Source organism: Heptranchias perlo, chromosome 16, assembly GCF_035084215.1.
Source record: "Heptranchias perlo isolate sHepPer1 chromosome 16, sHepPer1.hap1, whole genome shotgun sequence".
Classification (NCBI taxonomy): Eukaryota; Metazoa; Chordata; class Chondrichthyes; order Hexanchiformes; family Hexanchidae; genus Heptranchias; species Heptranchias perlo.
This window is the reverse complement of record NC_090340.1, coordinates 21,163,952-21,186,081: the sequence shown is the minus strand read 5'-3', so window position 1 is coordinate 21,186,081 and position 22,130 is coordinate 21,163,952. Positions and strand designations below refer to the sequence as shown.

General features: G+C 43.6%; 2 long non-coding RNA genes across 2 annotated transcripts; one reads left to right on the top strand and one right to left on the bottom strand.

The window, feature by feature from the left end:
- Positions 1-2,660: 2,660 nt before the first annotated feature.
- On the bottom strand, positions 2,661-3,993 carry LOC137333565 (uncharacterized). The gene is made up of 2 exons (XR_010965927.1): positions 3,778-3,993; positions 2,661-2,944 (listed from the first exon to the last, which is right to left on the bottom strand). It is a non-coding gene; the product is annotated as an uncharacterized lncRNA (long non-coding RNA).
- Positions 3,863-5,922, top strand: LOC137333566 (uncharacterized). The gene is made up of 3 exons (XR_010965928.1): positions 3,863-4,446; positions 4,653-4,730; positions 5,658-5,922. It is a non-coding gene; the product is annotated as an uncharacterized lncRNA (long non-coding RNA).
- The last annotated feature ends 16,208 nt before the right edge of the window (positions 5,923-22,130 follow it).

Below are 22,130 nucleotides of genomic sequence, written 5' to 3'. Positions count from 1 at the left end.
TAAAGAATAAATCTTTGACCCTAAATTTATTATAATGAGTATTCACTTTCAACTAGAGGGCTTTCTACACATTTCCTCATTAATATTTTACAGGTTACATTTTACAAATGAGCTCTTCCTATATGGAGCTTCAACTGCCGGGAGTAGTTATTGAGAATTCATCTGTGCAGTGTCCTCCCATGATTTTCGATTCAGCAAAATTAAAAATGCAAAGGAAGCTGGAAGTGATATTCATGTCTTCAAGATCAGAAATCTGCCTAAGCTACAACTCAGATTGTAGGAAATTAACTAACTTATAAGAAATAGGAGCAGGGGTAGGCCATACAGCCCTTCGAGCCTGCTCCGCCATTCAATCAGATCGTGGCTGATCTTCGACCTCAACTCCATTTTCCTGCTCAATCCCCATATCCCTTGAGTCCCCTAGATTCCAAAAATCTATCAATCTCAGCCTTGAATATACTCAATGACTCAGCATCCACAGCCCTCTGGGGTAGAGAATTCCAAAGGCTCACAACCCTTTGAGTGAAGAGATTCCTCATCTCAGTTGTAAATGGCCAACCCCTTATCCTGCGACTATGCCTTCTAGTTCTATACTATCCAGGCTGGGGAAGCAGCCTTTAAGCATCTACCCTGTCAAGCCCCCTCAGAATCTAATATGTTTCAATGAGATCACCTCTCATTCTTCTAAACTCCAGAGAGTATAGGCCCATTCTACTCAACCTCTCATCATAGGACAACCCTCTCATCCCAGGAATCAATATAGTGAACCTTCGTTGCACTGCCTCCAAGGCAAGTATATCCTTCCTTAGGTAAGGAGAGCAAAACTGTACACAGTACTCCAGGTGAGGTCTCACCTAAGCCCTATACAATTGTAGTAAGACTTCTTTACTCTTGTCCTCCAACCCCCTTGCAATAAAGGCCAACATGCCATTTGCTTTCCTAATTGCCTGCTGTACCTGCATGCTAACTTTTTGTGTTTCTTGTACCAGGACAACCAAGTCTCTCTGGATGCCAACATTTAACAGTTTCTCAACATTTAAAAAATATTTTGTTTTTCTATTCTTCCTACCAAAATGAATAACCTCACATTTCCCCACATTATACTCCATCTGCCACCTACTTGCCCACTCATTTTACCTGTCTATATCCCTTTGAAGAGACGTTCTGTCCTCCTCACAGCTTACTTTCCCACCTAGCTTTGTATCGTCAGTAAACTTGGATACATTACGCTCGGTCCCTTCATCCAAGTCATTTAGACTGTAAATAGCTGAGGCCCAAGCACTGATCCTTGCGGTACCCCACCAGTTACACCCTGCCAACCTGAAAATGATCCGTTTATCCCTACTCTCTGTTTTCCGTCTGTTAACCAATCCTCTATCCATGCTAAATATGATACCCCAACCCCATGAGCCCTTTTCTTGCGTAACAACCTTTTATGTGGCGCCTTATCGAATGCGTTTTGAAAATCCAAATATACTACATCCACTGGTTCCCCTTTATCTACCCTACTAGTTACATCCTCAAAAAACTCTAATAAATTTGTCAAACACGATTTCCCTTTCATAAAACCATGACTCTGCCTAATCATATTATGATATTCTAAGTGTCCTGTTACCACTTCCTTAATAATGGATTCCAGCATTTTCCCGATGACTTGATGTCAGGATAACTGGCCTGTTGTTCCCTGTTTTCTCTCTCTATCCTTTCTTGAATAGCGGGGTTACATTTACCAACTTCCGATCCGTTGGGACCGTTCTAGAATCTAGTGAATTTTGGAAGATCATAACCAATGCATCCACTATCTCTGCAGCCACCTCTTTTAGAACCCTTGGATGTAGGCCATCAGGTCCAGGGGATTTATTGGCTTTTAGTCCCATTAGTTTCTCAAGTACTATTTCTCTACTGATAATAATTACTTTAAGTTCCTCACTATCATTAACCCCTCTGATTCCTCACTATCTCTGGTATGCTTTTTGTGTCTTCTGTGAAGACAGCTACAAAATATTTGTTTAACGCATCTGCCATTTCCTGATTCCCCATTATAATTTCTCCTGTCTCAGCCTCTAGGGACCAACACCTACTTTTCACAGCTGACAGCCTTAGTTTAATTTTAGTGTTTGTTGTTGTACTTGTTAATATGCGGCCCACAGGATACCACATTCACAGTGAAGTGTTCCATAGAAAAAGTGGTTTGGACTCCCCTGTGATGAATCGAGAGACATCACTAATTCAGACCACATCTGCACGTCACTAATATCTGACTGAGTTATATCACTTTTGTACTTTAATACATCTCAGAATTTGAATTTAATGCAACCTATTTTGTGGTGCTCTCTCTTTGAGCAGCTCCCTTGAGTCACAAAGTAGAAACATGCCCCTATTCTCCCACCTCCCATCAGAGATTGAAGCTGCGGGAACCCTCCTCGCCCACGAGTCCTAATACAGAAGCAAGGATATCATCGAATCATTCACTCCATCATTCCCCACACCACTCCATAACTTCATGATTTAGCCTCTTCCATGAGTCTGCACCAGATGCAGTGTGGTTTTAAGGCATCATTTCATGCAATATGCCTTGTTTAGGTTCTAACTCTTTCCCCACACATTGTGTTGCCATTAGGAATATTGCATACTTCACAAAGAGAACGGAACTTATCACGGGACTTGAAATTGTTTTTTTTATTTACTGACACCAAAAATGATACGTTCAAAAACAATTAATTCACTTTTCATTAAATACACAATATAAATACACAACTGATCAGGACACACATCCTGAGGACATGCGGCTTGTTTAATACAGTATATATGGACAATAATTTATATATTGTGCCTGAAGGGCCAGTTGTTCAGGAGCAGCAGCTACATTTGTCGGAGGTTTTCCCTTTGCACACACAGCCATTGGCGCAGTTAGTGCATCCGGCAGGACAGCAAGAGCAGCAACCTGAGAGAGGAGAGGGAAAAGGCAGAAATCAGTAACAATGAATCATTCACTGAAACACCCCAGAACCTTCCATTACAGCACTGAGCTCCTCCCTAATAAACTAATCTGTGTCACATCTCCAAGTAACCCGTCTGAAAATGCCTCACCTCAGAAGCCCTACCTGTCAGTCTGTCAGTTGCTGTATTTGTGGTAAGATTTGGGACCTTGTGATATCATCAGTCTGTCCCACCCACTGTTAATTTACTTCAAAAGCAGAAAATAGGGGGCATCACAGTCACTGTACTGCCCATTGCAGCTGCCTGAAGATCAGAGCAATAACCCAACCAGATGCCATGGGTTCCATCTGGTCAGTGACCATTCCCTATAAAATGATGGCTCCCTATATTAGGGTTGTTTGCCATTTATTTGATTGTTGTGGATTAACTTATGCATTAGGAGTTGAGGTATGAATCCTTGAAAGAGGGTAAATCTGGTGCAGGTTTAGAGATAGGATTGGGATTAAGGGTGGGGTTTTTTGGTTGGAGGTGTTTCAGGGATAGCATAGCGGATTAGGGTCAGAGTCCTGCAGGTTAGAGTTAGGGTTGGGTTAGGGTTAAGTAAGAGTTAGGTTTAGGGTTAGTGTTAGGATTAGAGTTTACCTTAGGTTTAGGATTCAGCTTAGAGTTAGGGTTAGGGTTAAATTAAATTAAATCCAGACACTGGGAACAAACTGATTGAAGTGAAATCCCGGGGACCTTGTACCTTCACATTCTGTTCCAGTCTGAGTCCTGCCCAGAACCATCAGTCACATAAATACAATGTGAGGGGTTTTAAACAGTCCCACAGTTACTCACTTTTCCGGCAGCGTCCAGCTTTGCTGGTGGGACATCGGCAGTCGGAGCACCTGCAGGTGTTTTCACAGGAGCAGGATCCTGAAAACAGGGAAAACAAACAAATATAAAGACACAGAGTTGGGATTTAAACCCTGAGAAATCCCCACCGTGTGGAGGAGCCCCGGCTCTTTGTCTTTTCTCTAAGTGGAACAATTCTCTGGGACAGAGGGAGCTGGGGCTGACCTGGGAGAACAATCTGAAACACAGGAACTAAAAGATATCCAGAGTGAAAAGGGTAAATAAAACCTAAAACAGAAGATGCAGTCCTGGACCCCCCAGACCGTGGGTGTGAAACGTGCTGCAGACGCTCAGACTCACGGTGATCGCACAGGAAATGTTGTGAAATTGCTGTTATTGAGGAATATTTTGGGGACGTGTTCTGAGTGAAGGAGACGGGTGCAATTCCCACCTGGAACCGCTGATTCACTTCGGTGCTCCGTGTGCATTCTGCCCGGACCGACCCGCCCCTTCCCCGGTTTTGCACCCGATTCCCCGCCGATCACAACCCATAAAATTCGGCTCCGATGGAGCAAACGGCAGAAGATCGAGAAACGCTGATTCGGTGACGGCTCCAAACTGAAGAGGAAGTTAGTGAAATGTCTGACTCTAAGGCCTGTGTCTGCCTGGATGGTGAGTGGAGACTAGTCAGTCCTTTCAGCTCAGTGTCCCCGCTCAGTGTCACTGAGGTGGAGCAGGATTGGAGGGGAGGCTGTTTATTAAATTAACTGGAGATCAGAGGGTGACAAAGAGCCGGGGCTCCTCCACACGGTGGGGATTTCTCAGGGTTTAAATCCCAACTCAGTGTCTTTATATTTGTTTGTTTTCCCTGTTTTCAGGATCCTGCTCCTGTGAAAACACCTGCAGGTGCTCCGACTGCCGATGTCCCACCAGCAAAGCTGGACGCTGCCAGAAAAGTGAGTAACTGTGGGACTGTTTAAAACCCCTCACATTGTATTGATGTGACTGATGGTTCTGGGCAGGACTCAGACTGGAAAAGAATGGAAAATTACAAGCTCCATGAGCTTTCATTCCGATCAGTTTGGCTCCAGTGTCGGGAATCACCATAAAACAAACTCTAATTCTAACTCCAACCATAACTCTGATCATATTCCCAACCCTAATCCTCACTCTAACTCTGAATCTAACTCTATTCCTAACATAGGGAATTGTCACTGATCCGATGGAACCCCACTGAGTCCCGATGGGTGATTGTCGCGATCTTCACGCTGCTCCAGTTGCCAGTTCAGTACCTGAGATGCCCCGTATTGTCCCTCATTGAATTAAATTAACACAGAACGTCACTGTTTCGCTTGTGGTTAAACCAGAACCTCTTCACCTACCAGCGCTTAACCCGCTGCTGCTACATTCCTGTCGGTGCTGTTTTTACCCAGGATTTAAAGCAGCAACTACAGCTTGTATTTATTCAGCGCATTTTGATGTAGAAAAACATCTCAAGGTGTTTCACAGAGGAGAAAGGGAGGGCGCATCGTGAGCAGGGGAACAGCAGCGTTTAATGGAGCTCACAGGAATGGAGTATCAGCCCCTTAAAGGTCCACATGTGAAACAAGCTGGTGGGAAATTCTACCCTGAAGAGTTGATCACTGAACAGTGGGTGGGACAGACTGATGATATCACAAGGTCCCAAATCTTACCACAAATACAGAAGCTGAGAGACTGACAGGTGGGGCTTCTGAGGGGGGCATTTTCAGACGGATTACTTGGAGATATGACACAGATTAGTTTATTAGGGAGGAGCTCAGTGCTGTAATGGGAGGGTCTGTGGGTGTTTCAGTGAATGATTCATTGTTACTGATTTCTGCCTTTTCCCTCTCCTCTCTCAGGTTGCTGCTCTTGCTGTCCTGCCGGATGCACTAACTGCGCCAATGGCTGTGTGTGCAAAGGGAAAACCTCCGACAAATGTAGCTGCTGCTCCTGAACAACTGGCCCTTCAGGCACAATATATAAAGTGTTCTCCATATGTACTGTATTTTTTAAAAAGCCTCATGTCTTCGGGATGTATGTCCCGATCAGTTGTGTGTTGATGTTATCTCATGAAAAGTGAATTAATTCTTTTTAAAGTATCAGTAAATAAAAAATCTATTTCAAGTCCTGTGATAAGAGCCATTCTTTTTGTGAAGTATGTGATATTCCTAACGACAACATAAGTGTAGGAAAAGAGTTAGAGCCTAAAGACGCCACATTGCATAAAATTATACCTTAAGGCCACATTGCCATCTGGTGCAGTCTCATGGAAGAGGTTGTACCATGTGGTCATGGTGCAGTGTGGGGAATGATGGAGTGAATGATTCAATGGTTTCCTTGTTTCAGTATTAGGATTCATGGGCGAGGACGGTTCTTACAGCTTCAAACTCAAAGCAGCAAATGATGGGAAGTGGGAGAATAGGGGCCTTGTTTCTATTTTGTGACTCGGGGGAGCTGCTCTGTCAAATCAAAGAGGGAGCCCCACAGAGCAGGGGCAGTAAATTCAAATTCTGAAGCACAAAAATTACATAACTCAGTCAGATATTAGTGACATGTGCAGACGTGGTTTGAATTATTGATATCTCCAGTACATGAGAGTCGAAACATTTTCCTTGTGGACCACATCACTGTGGCTGTGGGCCGCATATTAACCATTACAACACCAAACACTAAAATTGAAGTAAAGCCATCAACTGCCAGTTAATTCTCTACAATCAACAGTCATTGCTTTTAAAGAATAAATCTTTGGCCCTAAATTTATTATGAGTATTCTGATTCTTTGTCAAATAGAGAGCTTTCTACACATTTCCTCAATAATATGTTCAGGAAAGATCGGGAAGGAAAGAAAGGAGGGGGCTGGGTGGCAGTTTTGATTAAGGAGAATATTGCAGTGCTGGAGAGAAAGGATGTCCTGGAGGGGTCAAAGACAGAACCTATTTGGTTAGAGTTGAGAAATAATAGAGGTGCCATTACACTACTGGGGGTAGTCTATAGACCACCAACTAGTGGGAAGGGTATAGAGGAGCAAATTTGCAGGGAAATTACAGAGATATGCAAGAACCATAGAGTAGTCATAATGGGGGACTTCAACTATTCTAATATAGACTGGGATAGTAATAGTGTAAGGGACAAAGAGGGGGAGGAATTTTTGAAGTGTATTCAGGAGAACTTCCTTGAATAGTACGTTTCCGGCCCAATGAGGAAGGAGGCATTGCTGGATCTGATCATAATCTTCCAATCATCCTTAAATATGAGAATTACAAATGTTACACCCTTGTCCAAAAAAGGATGTAAGGATAAACCAAGCAACTACAGGCCAGTCACTTTAACCTCGGTGGTGGGGAAACTTCGAGAAATGATAATCCAGGACAAAATTAACAGTCACTTGGAAAAGTGCAGAATAATGCAGGAAAGCCAACATGGATTTGTTAAAGGCAAATTGTGTTTAACTAACTTGATTGAGTTTTTTGATAAGGTAACAGAGAGGGTTGATCAGGGCAATGCGGTTGATGTGTATATGGACTTCCAAAAGGTGTTTGATAAAGTGCCGCATAATAGGCTTGTCATCAAAGTTGAAGCTCATGGAATAAAGGGGGCAGTGGCAGCATGGATACAAAATTGGCTCAGTGACAGGAAACAGAGAGAAGTGATGAACAGTTGTTTTTTGAACTGATGGGAGGTATACAGTGGTGTTCCCCAAGGGTCGGTCCTAGGACCATTGCTTTTTTTGATATATATTAATGATTTGGACTTGGGTGTACAGGGCATAATTTCAAAATTTGCAGATGACACAAAATTTGGAAGTGTAGTGAACAGTGAGGAGAATAGTGATAGACTTCAAGAGGATATAGACAGGCTGGTGGAATTGGCGGACACGTGGCAGATGAAATTCAACGCAGAAAAGTGTGAAGTGATACATTTCGGTAGGAAGAATGAGGAGAGGCAATATAAACTAAAGGGGTACAGGAACAGAGAGATCAAGGGTAATATGTGCACAAATCATTGAAGATGGCAGGGCAGGGTAAGAAAGCCATTAAGAAAGCATACGGGATCCTGGGCTTTATAAATAGAGGCATAGACTACAAAAGCAAAGAGGTTATGATTTGGCCACAGCTGGAGTATTGTGTCAAGTTCTGGGCACCACACTTTATAGGAAGGATGTGAAGGCCTTAGAGAGGGTGCAGAAGAGATTTGTTTCTGTTACGTGCATAGACTGGAGAAGCTGAGGTTGTTCTCCTCAGAGCAGAGAAGGTTGAGAGGAGATTTGATAGAGGTATTCAAAATCGTCAATGGGGCTGGCCGGAGTAGAGAGAGAGAAACTATTCCCATTGGCGGAGAGGTCAGGAACCAGAGGATATAGATTTAAGGTGATTGGCAAAAGAACCAAAGGCGACATGAGAAAAAGCTTTAATGCACAGTGAGTGGTTGTGATCTGGAATTCACTGCCTGAGGGGGTGGTGGACGCAGATACAATCGTGGCTTTCAAAAGTGAACTGGATCAATACTTGAAGGGAAAGAATTTGCAACGCCACGGAGATAGGGTGGGAGAGTGGGACTAGTTGGATTGCTCTTGCAGAGAGCCAGCACAGACTCAACGGGCCGAATAGCCTCCTTCCATGCTGTAACCATTCTATGATTTTATGATTCTAATATTTTATAGGGTACATTTTACAAATTTGCTCTTCCTACATGGAGCTTCACCTGATGGGAGCACTTATTGAGAATTTGGCTGTGCATTGTCCTCCCACAATTTTCCATTCAGTACAATAAAAATACAAAGGAAGCTGGAAGAGATATTTATGTCTTGATATAATTCATGGGGGAGAGCAGAAGATCAGAAATCTCCCCCAGCTAGAGCTCAGAATCTTCCGTGGAACAATGTGGGAAGGCTGGTGGTTTCAAAGTTTCGAACTGATGGGAGAGGGTTGTGACTGCTGCAGATACTTCATGCACCAAATACTCAACACCCACTTAACGGAGTGACCTCTAACTTGTCTGAATATTTGTGTAATGAAAAATGTCCACATGCAAGGCTCTTGTTCAACCACAGCAAAGGCTGCCAAATCAGAATGGTACAGGTTAACATGTCCAGATATAATACACAATGGTGCTGATGGTGTGTGTGTGTGTGTGTGTGTGTGTGTGTGGTGAGGGCAGGGGGGTCAGCTGTTGAGAAAATCATTACTGGGACTCAATGTCCTGTAGGGCATTGAGGTCGAACATATCTGCAGGCACATTTCCAAATAATGGGAGAGAATTATTAGTGGTCAGGATGTATGTCACTAATATTCAGGATTCAGATATTGAATACTAAATCCCACCCCCACTATTTGAGGAATATATTAGCTGAATTTGGAGTATCTAGCTATGTACACTAAAGGGTGTTAGACCAATCTTCACCCTTTTTCTTGACACATATACGTAGAAAGTCGACTAAAATCTACCATTTACTTCAGAGGATGATAAGATTCCTGCGTTAGCGTGCCCTTGAGCCATCTTACGAACACACGAATTAAAAGCAGGAGTAGGCCATTCGGCCCCTCGAGCCTGCTCTGCCATTTGATAAGATCATGGCTGATTTGATTGCGACCTCAACCCTACTTTCCCGTCTACCTACTATAACCTTTGACTCCCTTGTTAATCAGGAATCTATCCAGCTCAGCCTTAAATATACAGTAAGCACCCAGTCCAATCACCAATCCATCACAGCACAATACTAAGTTATATTAGTTAACATCTTTTTTTCAGAGGTTTCAAGGACATAGACAGACACAGAGATGCTTTAACCATTATTACATTATTTAACAAGGTCGGTGAAAGAGAATAGATAATTATAGGCACAATTGTGAATTAAGTGAATCCTAATATTTTAACATTAGCTGCATTCTCTTGTTTATAACTTAGCAACGTTATGTTCAATGTCTAAGGTTACAACATGGCTTAGGAAGGTTACATTTACAGTCTATATTCAACACATCATTGATAAATACCGAGCTTTGAATGTTAATGCTATCCCTCTCTGATATACACACAGGCTTATGACTTTGGCTTTCTAGTAGCTCAGTACTTTGTGCAATGAATGTTATTACTTCCTCTGCGATGCTCAGCTTCACCTTTGGGGATGCCTGTAGCATGTTGCCTCTGTGGTCATTGTCTTCCTTTGTCAGTTGCATTCTTGTCCAATATTAACTAAAACGGTACGTATGTCTTTCTTTATATTGTTATACTGTTATTTTACTCACACACTCAAAGTTATGAGCAATTAAATAATAAGTATGATACATTTTACAAGTTTACTTCTGTCAGGTTAATTAATCAGCCTTCCCTAACCTTGCATTTTTCACTTTCAGCACCATCTCTAGATTAGAGACCATTCTCCAAAATATTTCTCCACAGAACGATTCGGTTTATTCTACTTCTACCAGCTCTCAAAATCTTCCAGTTTAGACTGGCCAAGCATAACTGTTCATATGATTATTTCAGAAAGCAAATGCAACTTATGCGCACATGACTAATAGTGACCAACCATGGTCTCATTCAAATGGGCAGACATGTAAACAGCTCCAATACTCACAATTCAAGTATCTTTGTGCAGACCAGGCCTTTCAATCAGGTGCTCTAAAATCTAACTCTTCCAGCACCTAAATTACATCATGAAAGCCATCTTCTGATAATATTGTCTTCTTAAAATCATCTCTGTTTATTTGATGATTGTTTGCTCCCACATTATGACACAAGAAGTTTTAGATTTTCAGTCTTAACAGATTTAGCACCATGTGGATCCAGGGTTAATTAGCACCATTTAGTGTCTGTCTTTCTGTGTGACTCTGTTGCATCTTCTCTGTGAGAGCTTGCTCCATCTCCCAGAATCCCAGTATTAATCATTTTTGCTGCCAAAAGAGGAACACACTTGCATTGATCTGGAAACCTTTTTATAGTTCAGAAAGCTCTCAAAATGCTTTGCTCTACCAACCATGTCTTATTTTAAAGACCAGTGACTGTTCTTAGTTAAGCAACCACAGGATCCATTATACACACAGCAAGACCGACAAACAGCAATGAGAGGAATGACCAATTAATCTATTTTGGTTGGTTGAGGAACATTGGGCAGGACACCAAAGCAACTGCCTGCTCTTCTGTCAATAGTGCCAAGGAATAGAATCATAGAAAGTTACGGCACAGAAGGAGGCCATTTGGCCCATCATGCCTGTGCCAGCCGAAAAAGAGCTATCTAGGTTAGTCCCACTTTCCAGCACTTGGTTCATAGCCCTGTAGGTTACTGCACTTCAAGTGTACATCCAAGTACTTTGTAAATGTGTTGAGGGTTCCTGCCTCTACTACCCTTTCAGGCAGTGAGTTCCAGGCCCCCACCATCCTCTGGGTGAAAAGATTTCTCCTCAGCTCCCTTCTAATCCTTCTACCAATTACTTTAAATCGATGGCCTCTGGTCACTGACCACTCTAATAAGGGAAATAGGTCCTCCCTATCCACTCTATCTAGTCCCATCATAATTTTACATACCTCACTAAAATGTCCCCTCAGCCTCCTTTGTTCCAAAGAAAACAACCCCAGCCGATCCAATCTTTTCTCATAGCTAAAATTCTCCAGCCCTGGCACCATCCTCGTAAAATTCCTTTGTACCTTCTCTCGTGCAATTTCATCTTTCCTGTAACGTGGTGATCAGAACTGTATGTAGTACTCAAGCTGTGGCCTAACTAGTGTTTTATACAGTTCTAGCATAACCTGCCTGGTCTTATATTCTATGCCTCGGCCAATAAAGGGAAGTATCTCGTATGCCTTCATAACCATCTTATCTACCTGTCCTACTACCTTCAGGGATCTGTGGACATGCACTCCAAGGTCCCTTTGTTCTTCTACACCTCTCAGTATCCTTTCAATTATTTTGTACTCCCTTGCCTTCTTTGCCCTCCCCAAAGCATTACCTCATACTGCTCTGGATTGAATTCCATTTGCCACTTTTCTGCCCATCTGACCAGCCCATTGATATCTTCCTGAAGTCTACAGTTTTCCTCCTCACTATCAACTACATGGCCAATTTTTGTATCATCTGCAAACTTCTTCATCAAGCCCCCTACATTCAAGTCCAAATCATTAATATATACCAAAAAAGCAAGGGACCTAGTACTCAGCTTTGCGGGACCCCACTTGAAACAGCCTTCCATTCGTAAAAACACCCGTCAACCTTTGCTTCTTGCCACTGAGACAATTTTGGATCGAACTAGCCACTTTCCCTTGTATCTCATGGGCTTTTACTCTTTTGACCAGTCTGCCATGTGGCACCTTGTCAAAAGCCCTGCTAAAATCCATATACACTACATCAAACACATTACTCTCATCGACCCTCCTTGTTAACTGCTCAAAGAATTCAATCAAGTTGGTCAGACATGACCTTCCGTTAACAAATCTATGCTGACTGTCCTTGATTAACCCATGCCTTTATAAGTGACGGTTTATACTGTCCCTCAGAATCAATTCCAATGATTTGCCCACCTCCAAGGTTGGACTGACAGGTGTATAATTATTCGGCCTATCTCTTTCTCCCTTTTTAAACAACGGTACAATGTTAGCAGTCCTCCAATCCTCCGGCACCATGCCTGCAGTCAAGGAGGATTGGAAATTGATGGTCAGAGCCTCCGCTATTTCCTCCCTTGCTTCTCTTAACAGCCGAGGATACACTTCATCCGGGCCTGGTAATTTATCTACTTTCAAAGATGCTAATCCCCTTAATACTTCCTCTCTCATCCAATATTTCACACTCCTCCTCTGTAACTACAACCCCTGCATGGTCCCCTACTTTTGTGAAAAAGACGTAAAGTATTCATTAAGAACCATAGCCACGTCGTCCACCTCCACACATAGATTACCTTTTTAGTCTCTAATAGGCTCCACTCTTTCCCTGGTTCTCCTCTTGCTCTTTATGTATTTACCAAACATTTTTGTGTTTTCTTTAATTTTACTTGCCAGTATTTTTTCATGCCCTCTATTTGCTTTACGAATTTCCTTTGTAATTTCACCCTTGTACTTTCTAAACTCCTCTAGGCTTTCTGCAGTATTGAGCTCTTGATGTCTGACATAAGTTTACCTTTTTTGCCTTATCTTACCCTGTATGTTCCTTGTCATTCTGGGGGCTCTAGATTTTTCTTTATGGGAACATGTTCACTCTGAGCCCCTTGAATCTCCCCTTTGATTGCCTCCCACTGCTCTGACACTGATATACCTTCAAGTAGCTGTTTCCAGTCCAATTTTGCTAACTCACATCTCAGCTTAGTAAAATTGGCCTTTGCCCAATTTAGAACTTTTACTCCTATTCTATCTTTTCCTTTTCCATAACTATGCTAAATCTAACTGAATTATGATCACTACCAGCAAAATGCTCTCCCACTGATACTCCTTCCACCTCCCCAGTTTCATTCCCTAAAACTAAATCCAGAACTGCACCCCCCACCCACCGCCCCCCCCAACCCACCCTGTTGGGTTTGCGACATACTGGCTAAAAAAATTCTCCTGATTGCTATTTAAGAATTCTGCACTCCATATACCTTTTGCACTGATTGTATCCCAGTTAATATTAGGGTAGTTAAAACACCTAATGTGACTGCCCTATTGATTTTGCACTTCTCAGAAATTTGCCTACATATTTGCTCTTCTATCTCCCTCTGACTGTTTGGGGGTCTATAGTACACTCCCAGCAGTGTGACTTCCCTCTTTTTTCCTTTAGCTCAAACCATATGGCCTCATTTGATTCTCCTTCTAACACATCAACCCTCCTCACAGCTATAATTGTTTCTTGAAACAATATTGCCCTCCGCCTCCTTTTTTTATCCCCCTTTCTATCTCGTCTGAAAATCCTGTAACCAGGAATGTTGAGCTGCCATTCCTGCCCTGTTTATGCCATATTTTGGTAATAGCAATGATATCATACTTCCACATAACCATTTGTGCCCTTAACTCATCTGCCTTATTCACCATATTCCTTGCCTTGAGGTATACACTGCCAAAATCCTTTGTTGTCTGATTTCTAACCTTTGTTTGCTCTGCCTTCCAAACTCATTTACTAATTTTCTGCCTTCCAATTCCAGCTCTGCTTCTCTCCCTTCTGAATCTACGCTCAGGTTCCCATCCCCCTGTGAAGCTAGTTTAAACCCTCCCCCACAGCACTAGCAAACCTCCCCGCGAGGATATTGGTCCCGGCCCTGTTGAGGTGCAACCCATCCGGCTTGTACAGGTCCCACCTCCCCCTGAACTGGTCCCAATGCCCCAGGAATCTAAAGCCCTCCCTCCTGCACCATTTCTCGAGCCACGCATTCATATTCTCTGTCCTCCTACTTCTATACTCGCCACCGCGTGGCACCGGGAGTAATCCGAAGATTCCGAACATTGAAGTCCTGCTTATTAATCTCTTTCTTAACTCCTTAAAATCTGCCTGCAGGACATCATCCCTCTTTCTACCTGTGTCGTTGGTACCGATGTGGACCACGACCTCTGGCTGTTCACCCTTCCCCTCAAGAATGTTCTGCAGCCGCTCAGTGAAATCCTTGACCCTGGCACCAGGGAGGCAACATACCATCCTGGAATTTTGGCTGTGGCTGCAGAAACGCCGATCTGTTCCCCTAAATATCGAATCCCCTATCACTATTCCTCTCCTGACATTTCTCCTCCCCCCAAGTACAGCTGAGCCACCCATGGTGCTGTGGACTTGGCTCAGGAACCCTCCACCCACATCAGTATTCAGAACTGAACACTGGTTGGAGAGCGAGATGCCCTCAGGGGACTCCTGCTCTACCTGCCTGGTCTTCCTTGTCTGTCTGGCGGTCACTCAGTCCCTCTCTGCCTGCACTCTCTTAAGCTGTGTGGTGACCACCTCCTGAAACGTGCTATCCACGAAAATCTCAGCCTCGAGGAAACCAGCTGTTGTTCAAGCTCTGAAGCCCGGATGCCCTGCTCTTCCAGCTGATGACACTTCCTGCACCTGTGGTTGTCCAGGATACGGGCGCCGTCCTCGAGTTCCCACATGGCAGAGGATGTGCTTTCGACGGGACTGAGGTGCCCTGCCAGGCCTCGATTTATTATATCATTAACTAAACTTAACCAAAATAAACTTAAAGAGTTAAAAAAAACTCACCAAAAAAAGAACACTCACCAGCTACTCACCAATCAGCTCCTTCCCTTGCACTGAAGTCATTTGAGGTGTTTTTTCACCTCTCTCCCCGCTCGTGCTCCACTCTCTACTCTCTCACTCCACCTTTTAGCACTGATCCCGCACTCCACTTTCTCTCTACTCTCTCACTCCTCCTTTTATCACTGATCCCATGCTCCGCTCTCTACTCTCTCGCTCCTCCTTTGATCACTGATATGTTGTTCATATTAATCTTTAATATTAAGCTGTGGATGTGGAATAAGCAGACAGAGAGGACAGCTCTCAGTCAATGAATGGCACCTTTGACAATAGGACATTGCCTCACTACTGCATGGGACTGTCAGCAGGAATTGTGTCCTCAAGTCTGCAAAAGGAATTGAACTCACGATTCTGCAGCAAGAATACTTCTAACTCAGCTGGTACGGTTTGTCTCATTGTTATCTCAAAATGAGAGAATCGGTTCTCGATTTCGGGATTGGAAAATTCCGTTAATCCACTTGCGGCCGATCTGTGGTTTCAAATTGATTTAATGGCAGCAAATACAAATAATCAACCAAATCAGTGCAGACCAGTCATCTAACCTGGGACCACCCTTACCCAGAGAATGGATAGAATGTGGAACTTGCTAACACATGGAGTAGTTCAGACGAATAGTGTAGATGCAATTAAGGGGAAGCTGGATAAGTACATGAGGGAGACAGGAATAGCAGGATATCCTGATAGGCTTAGATGAAATAGGGTAGGAGGAGGTTCCTGTGGAGCATAAACACCAGCACAGACCAGTTGGGATGAATGGCCTGTTTCTGTGCTGTAAATTCAATGTAATTCTATGCAATTCGTGATCTGTGTGGTTCAGAGGCAGCAGCTAACAATGGACACAAGGACTTAGATAAAATCAGAAATAGAAAACCAGTGACAGATCAAATTCAATGTTGACACATGCAAGATACTAAACATTGGAAAAAGGAACGGGTGTCACAATTATCCTGTGGATACTATAGAAAAAAAGCTAAAGTTGAAATGACATCCCAAAGCACATCACAGACAGCAGATTACTTTTCAAGTGCAGCTATGTGGGCCATCACAGCAGCCAATGTGCAGACAGCAAGATGCCGCAAACAACAATGAGCTAAATGACCAGTTAACTTGTTTTGGTGGTGCTGGTTGAGGGATAAATGTTGGCCAGAACAGCTCCTCTGCTCTCCTTTGAATAGTGCCATGTGATCTTATACATCCACATAAACAGGCAGACAGGGCCTCGTCTCATCGGAAAGACAGCACCTTTGACAGTGCAGCACATCCACAGTACAGCTGAGAATATGCCCCCAAGTTCTGCCCACAAGCTTCTGCCTCAGAGGTGAGAGCTGTACTACTGACTAAGCCCTAGACAACATCAGTCTCCAGTGTGACTTTACAGTGTGCCAGGATAGTGGGAGAAAGATCACAGGATACCACGTCCACAGTCAACTAATCCACACCGAAAATATTTGGACATCCCTGTTCCAGAGGCATCGGTAATTCAGACCACGCCTGCACATATCACTAATATCTCACTGAGTTATATCATTTATGTGCTTTAATACACCTCAGAATTTGAGTTTATTGCCCCCAATTTTGTGGGGCTCCCTCTTTGATTTGACAGAGCAGCTCCCCTGAATCACAAAATCGAAACGAGGACCCTATTCTCTCACCTCCCATCATTTGCTGCTTTGAGGTTGAATCTGTAAGAACCGTCCTGGCCCATGAGTCCTAATACTGAAGCAAAGATATCATTGAATCATTCACTCCATCATTCCCCACACTGCTCCATCACCACAAGGTTTAATCTCCGCCATGAGACTGCACCAGATGGCAATGTGATCTCAAAGCATCATTTTATGCAATGTGGCCTGTTTAGACTCTTAACACTTTCCCTACACATTGTGTTGTCTTTAGGAATATCACTTATTTAACAAAGAGAATGGCACTTATCACATGACATGAAATAGCTTTATTTATTTAATGGGGTTGTTATTTTATGCCGAATTTTTTGAGTTGTGATCGGCGGGGAATCGGGTGCAAAACCGGGGAAGGGGCGGGTCGGTCCGGGCAGAATGCACACGGAGCACCGAAGTGAATCAGCGGTTCCAGGTGGGAATTGCACCCGTCTCCTTCACTCTGAACACGTCCCCAAAATATTCCTCAATAACAGCAATTTCCCAACATTTCCTGTGCGATCACCGTGAGTCTGAGCGTCTGCAGCACGTTTCACACCCACGGTCTGGGGGGTCCAGGACTGCATCTTCTGTTTTAGGTTTAATTTGCCCTTTTCACTCTGGATATCTTTTAGTTCCTGTGTTTCAGATTGCTCTCCCAGGTCAGACCCAGCTCCCCATGTCCCAGAGAATTGTTCCACTTGCCTTGATATCTACAAGAGTTTGTATTCATGGCGTTTTTAACGTTGAAAAACGTCCCGAGGTTAATAAAAGGGACCCCCAGAGACGAAAGGTCATCGACCTGAAACGTTAACTCTGTTTCTCTCTCCACAGATGCTGCCTGACCTGCTGAGTGACTCCAGCATTTTCTGTTTTAATTTCAGATTTCCAGCGTCCACAGTATTTTGCTTTTTCAGAGAAGCAGAGACTCTTTCAAGGGGAGCCAAGATCTAAGATTTGTTATTATAGATCGTTTATCAGGGTCCTTTCTGATTCTAAATATTTACAGAGTTACTGAGAACAAACTCCAGTGCAGTTCAATCTTTCAACAGACAGGAAGGTGCACACGGTCCAAAGGTCACCTGAACTCCTCGCTCTGTGAACAGGCTCCTCACACTGACCGGGGGACTGGTCAATTCTCACCTCTCCAAACACGGCGGGTGTGAAACGTGCTGCAGATGAAAACACTTTATGAATGAAATCACTTTATGAATGAAAACTCTTGTAGATATCAAAGCAACTGGGAAAACTCTCTGTGACACAGGGAGCTGGGGTTGACCTGAAGCTGAAACACGGAAACAAAAAAAATTATCCATAAAACGATAAATAAAACCTAAAACAGAAGATGCAGTCCTGGACCCCCCAGACCGTGGGTGTGAAACGTGCTGCAGACGCTCAGACTCACGGTGATCGCACAGTAAATGTTGTGAAATTGCTGTTATTGAGGAATATTTTGGGGTCGTGTTCTGAGTGAAGGAGACGGGTGCAATTCCCACCTGGAACCGCTGATTCACTTCGGTGCTCCGTGTGCATTCTGCCCGGACCGACCCGCCCCTTCCCCGGTTTTGCACCCGATTCCCCGCCGATCACAACCCATAAAATTCGGCTCCGATGCAGCAAACGGCACAAGATCGAGAAACGCTGATTCGGTGACGGCTCCAAACTGAAGAGGAAGTTAGTGAAATGTCTGACTCTAAGGCCTGTGTCTGCCTGGATGGTGAGTGGAGACGAGTCAGTCCTTTCAGCTCAGTGTCCCCGCTCAGTGTCACTGAGGTGGAGCAGGATTGGAGGGGAGGCTGTTTATTAAATTAACTGGAGATCAGAGGGTGACAAAGAGCCGGGGCTCCTCCTCACGGTGGGGATTTCTCAGGGTTTAAATCCCAACTCTGTGTCTTTATATTTGTTTGTTTTCCCTGTTTTCAGGATCCTGCTCCTGTGAAAACACCTGCAGGTGCTCCGACTGCCGATGTCCCACCAGCAAAGCTGGACGCTGCCAGAAAAGTGAGTAACTGTGGGACTGTTTAAAACCCCTCACATTGTATTTATGTGACTGATGGTTCTGGGCAGAACTCAGACTGGAACAGAATGGAAAATTACAAGCTCCATGAGCTTTCATTCCGATCAATTTGTCTCCAGTGTCGGGAATCACCATAAACCAACCTCTAATTCTAACTCCAACCATAACTAATCATATTCCCAACCCTAATCCTCACTCTAACTCTGAATCTAACTCTATTCCTAACATAGGGAATTGTCACTGATCCGATGGAACCCCACTGAGTCCCGATGGGTGATTGTCGCGATCTTCACGCTGCTCCAGTTGCCAGTTCAGTACCTGAGATGCCCCGTATTGTCCCTCATTGAATTAAATTAACACAGAACGTCACTGTTTCGCTTGTGGTTAAACCAGAACCTCTTCACCTACCAGCGCTTAACACGCTGCTGCTACATTCCTGTCGGTGCTATTTTTATCCAGGATTTAAAGCAGCAACTACAGCTTGTATTTATTCAGCGCATTTTAATGTCGAAAAACATCTCAAGGTGTTTCACAGAGGAGAAAGGGAGGGCGCATCGTGAGCAGGGGAACAGCAGCTTTTAATAGAGCTCACAGGAATGGAATACCAACCCCTTAAAGGTCCACATGTGAAACAAGCTGGTGGGAAGTTTTACTCTGAAGATTTGATCACTGAACAGTGGGTGGGACAGACTGATGATATTACATGGTCCCAAATCTTACCACAAATACAGAAGCTGAGAGATTGACAGGTAGGGCTTCTGAGGGGGGCATTTTCAGGCGGGTTACTTGGAGATATGACACAGATTAGTTTATTAGGGAGGAGCTCAGTGCTGTAATGGGAGGGTCTGGGGGTGTTTCAGTGAATGATTCATTGTTACTGATTTCTGCCTTTTCCCTCTCCTCTCTCAGGTTGCTGCTCTTGCTGTCCTGCCGGATGCACTAACTGCGCCAATGGCTGTGTGTGCAAAGGGAAAACCTCCGACAAATGTAGCTGCTGCTCCTGAACAACTGGCCCTTCAGGCACAATATATAAAGTATTCTCCATATGTACTGTATTTTTTAAAAAGCCGCATGTCTTCGGGATGTATGTCCTGATCAGTTGTGTGTTGATATCTCATGAAAAGTGAATTAATTCTTTTTAAAGTATCAGGAAATAAAAAATCTATTTCAAGTCCTGTGATAAGAGCCATTCTTTTTGTGAAGTGTGTGATATTCCTAACGACAACATAAGTGTAGGAAAAGAGTTAGAGCCGAAACAGGCCACATTGCATAAAATTATGCCTCAAGGCCACATTGCCATCTGGTGCAGGCTCATGGAAGAGGTTGTACCATGTGGTCATGGTGTAGTGTGGGGAATGATGGAGTGAATGATTCAATGGTTTCCTTGCTTCAGTATTAGGATTCATGGGCGAGGACGGTTCTTACAGCTTCAACCTCAAAGCAGCAAATGTTGGGAGGTGAGAGAATAGGGGCCTTGTTTCTATTTTGTGACTCGGGGAACGGCTCTGTCAAATCAAAGAGGGAGCCCCACAGAGCAGGGGCAGTAAATTCAAATTCTGAAGCACAAAAATTACGTAACTCAGTCAGATATTAGTGACATGTGCAGACGTGGTTTGAATTACTGATATCTCCAGTACATGAGAGTCGAAACATTTTCCTTGTGGACCACATCACTGTGGCTGTGGGCCGCATATTAACCATTACAACACCAAACACTAAAATTGAAGTAAAGCCATCAGCTGCCAGTTAATTTTCCACACTCAACAGTCATTGCTTTTAAAGAATAAATCTTTGGCCCTAAATTTATAATGAGTATTCTGATTCTTTGTCAAATAGAGAGCTTTCTACACATTTCCTCAATAATATGTTCAGGAAAGATCGGGAAGGAAAGAAAGGAGGGGGCTGGGTGGCAGTTTTGATTAAGGAGAATATTGCAGTGCTGGAGAGAAAGGATGTCCTGGAGGGGTCAAAGACAGAACCTATTTGGTTAGAGTTGAGAAATAATAGAGGTGCCATTACACTACTGGGAGTAGTCTATAGACCACCAACTAGTGGGAAAGGTATAGAGGAGCAAATTTGCAGGGAAATTACAGAGATATGCAAGAACCATAGAGTAGTGATAATGGGGGACTTCAACTATCCTAATATAGACTGGGATAGTAATAGTGCAAGGGGCAAAGAGGGGGAGGAATTTTTGAAGTGTATTCAGGAGAACATCCTTGACTGGTACGTTTCCGGCCCAACGAGGAAGGAGGCATTGCTGGATCTGGTCATAATCTTCCAATCATCCTTAAATATGAGAATTACAAATGTTACACCCTTGTCCAAAAATGGGTGTAAGGATAAACCAAGCAACTACAGGCCAGTCACTTCAACCTCGGTGGTGGGGAAACTTCTAGAAATGATAATCCAGGACAAAATTAACAGTCACTTGGAAAAGTGTAGATTAATTAAGAAAAGCCAGCATGGATTTGTGAAAGGCAAATTGTGTTTAACTAACTTGATTGAGTTTTTTGATAAGGTAACAGAGAGGGTTGATCAGGGGAATGCGGTTGATGTGTATATGGACTTCCAAAAGGTGTTTGATAAAGTGCCGCATAATAGGCTTGTCATCAAAGTTGAAGCTCATGGAATAAAGTTGGCAGTAGCAGCAAGGATACAAAATTGGCTAAGTGACAGGAAACAGAGAGAAGTGATGAACCGTTGTTTTTTGAACTGGTGGGAGGGACACAGTGGTGTTCCCCAAGGGTCGGTACTAGGACCATTGCTTTTTTTGATATATATTAATGACTTGGACTTGGGTGTACAGGGCACAATTTCAAAATTTGCAGATGACATAAAACTTGGAAGTGTAGTGAACAGTGAGGAGGAGAGTGATAGACTTCAAGAGGATATAGACAGGCTGGTGGAATTGGCGGACACGTGGCAGATGAAATTCAACGCAGAAAAGTGTGAAGTGATACATTTCGGTCGGAAGAATGAGGAGAGGCAATATAAACTAAAGGGGTAGAGGAACAGAGAGATCAAGGGTAATGTGTGCACAAATCATTGAAGGTGGCAGGCCAGGTTAAGAAAGCCGTTAAGATAGAGGCATGGACTACAAAAGCAAAGAGGTTATGATGATTTGGCCACAGCTGGAGTATTGTGTCAAGTTCTGGGCACCACATTTTTTGGAAGGATGTGAAGGCCTTAGAGAGGGTGCAGAAGAGATTTGTTTCTGTTACGTGCATAGACTGGAGAAGCTGAGGTTGTTGTCGTCAGAGCAGAGAAAGTTGAGAGGAGATTTGATAGAGGTATTCAAAATCGTGATGGGGCTGGTCATAGTAGAGAGAGAGAAACTATTCCCATTGGCGGAGAGGTCAGGAACCAGAGGATATAGATTTAAGGTGATTGGCAAAAGAACCAAAGGCGACATGAGAAAAAGCTTTTTTACACAGCGAGTGGTTGTGATCTGGAATTCACT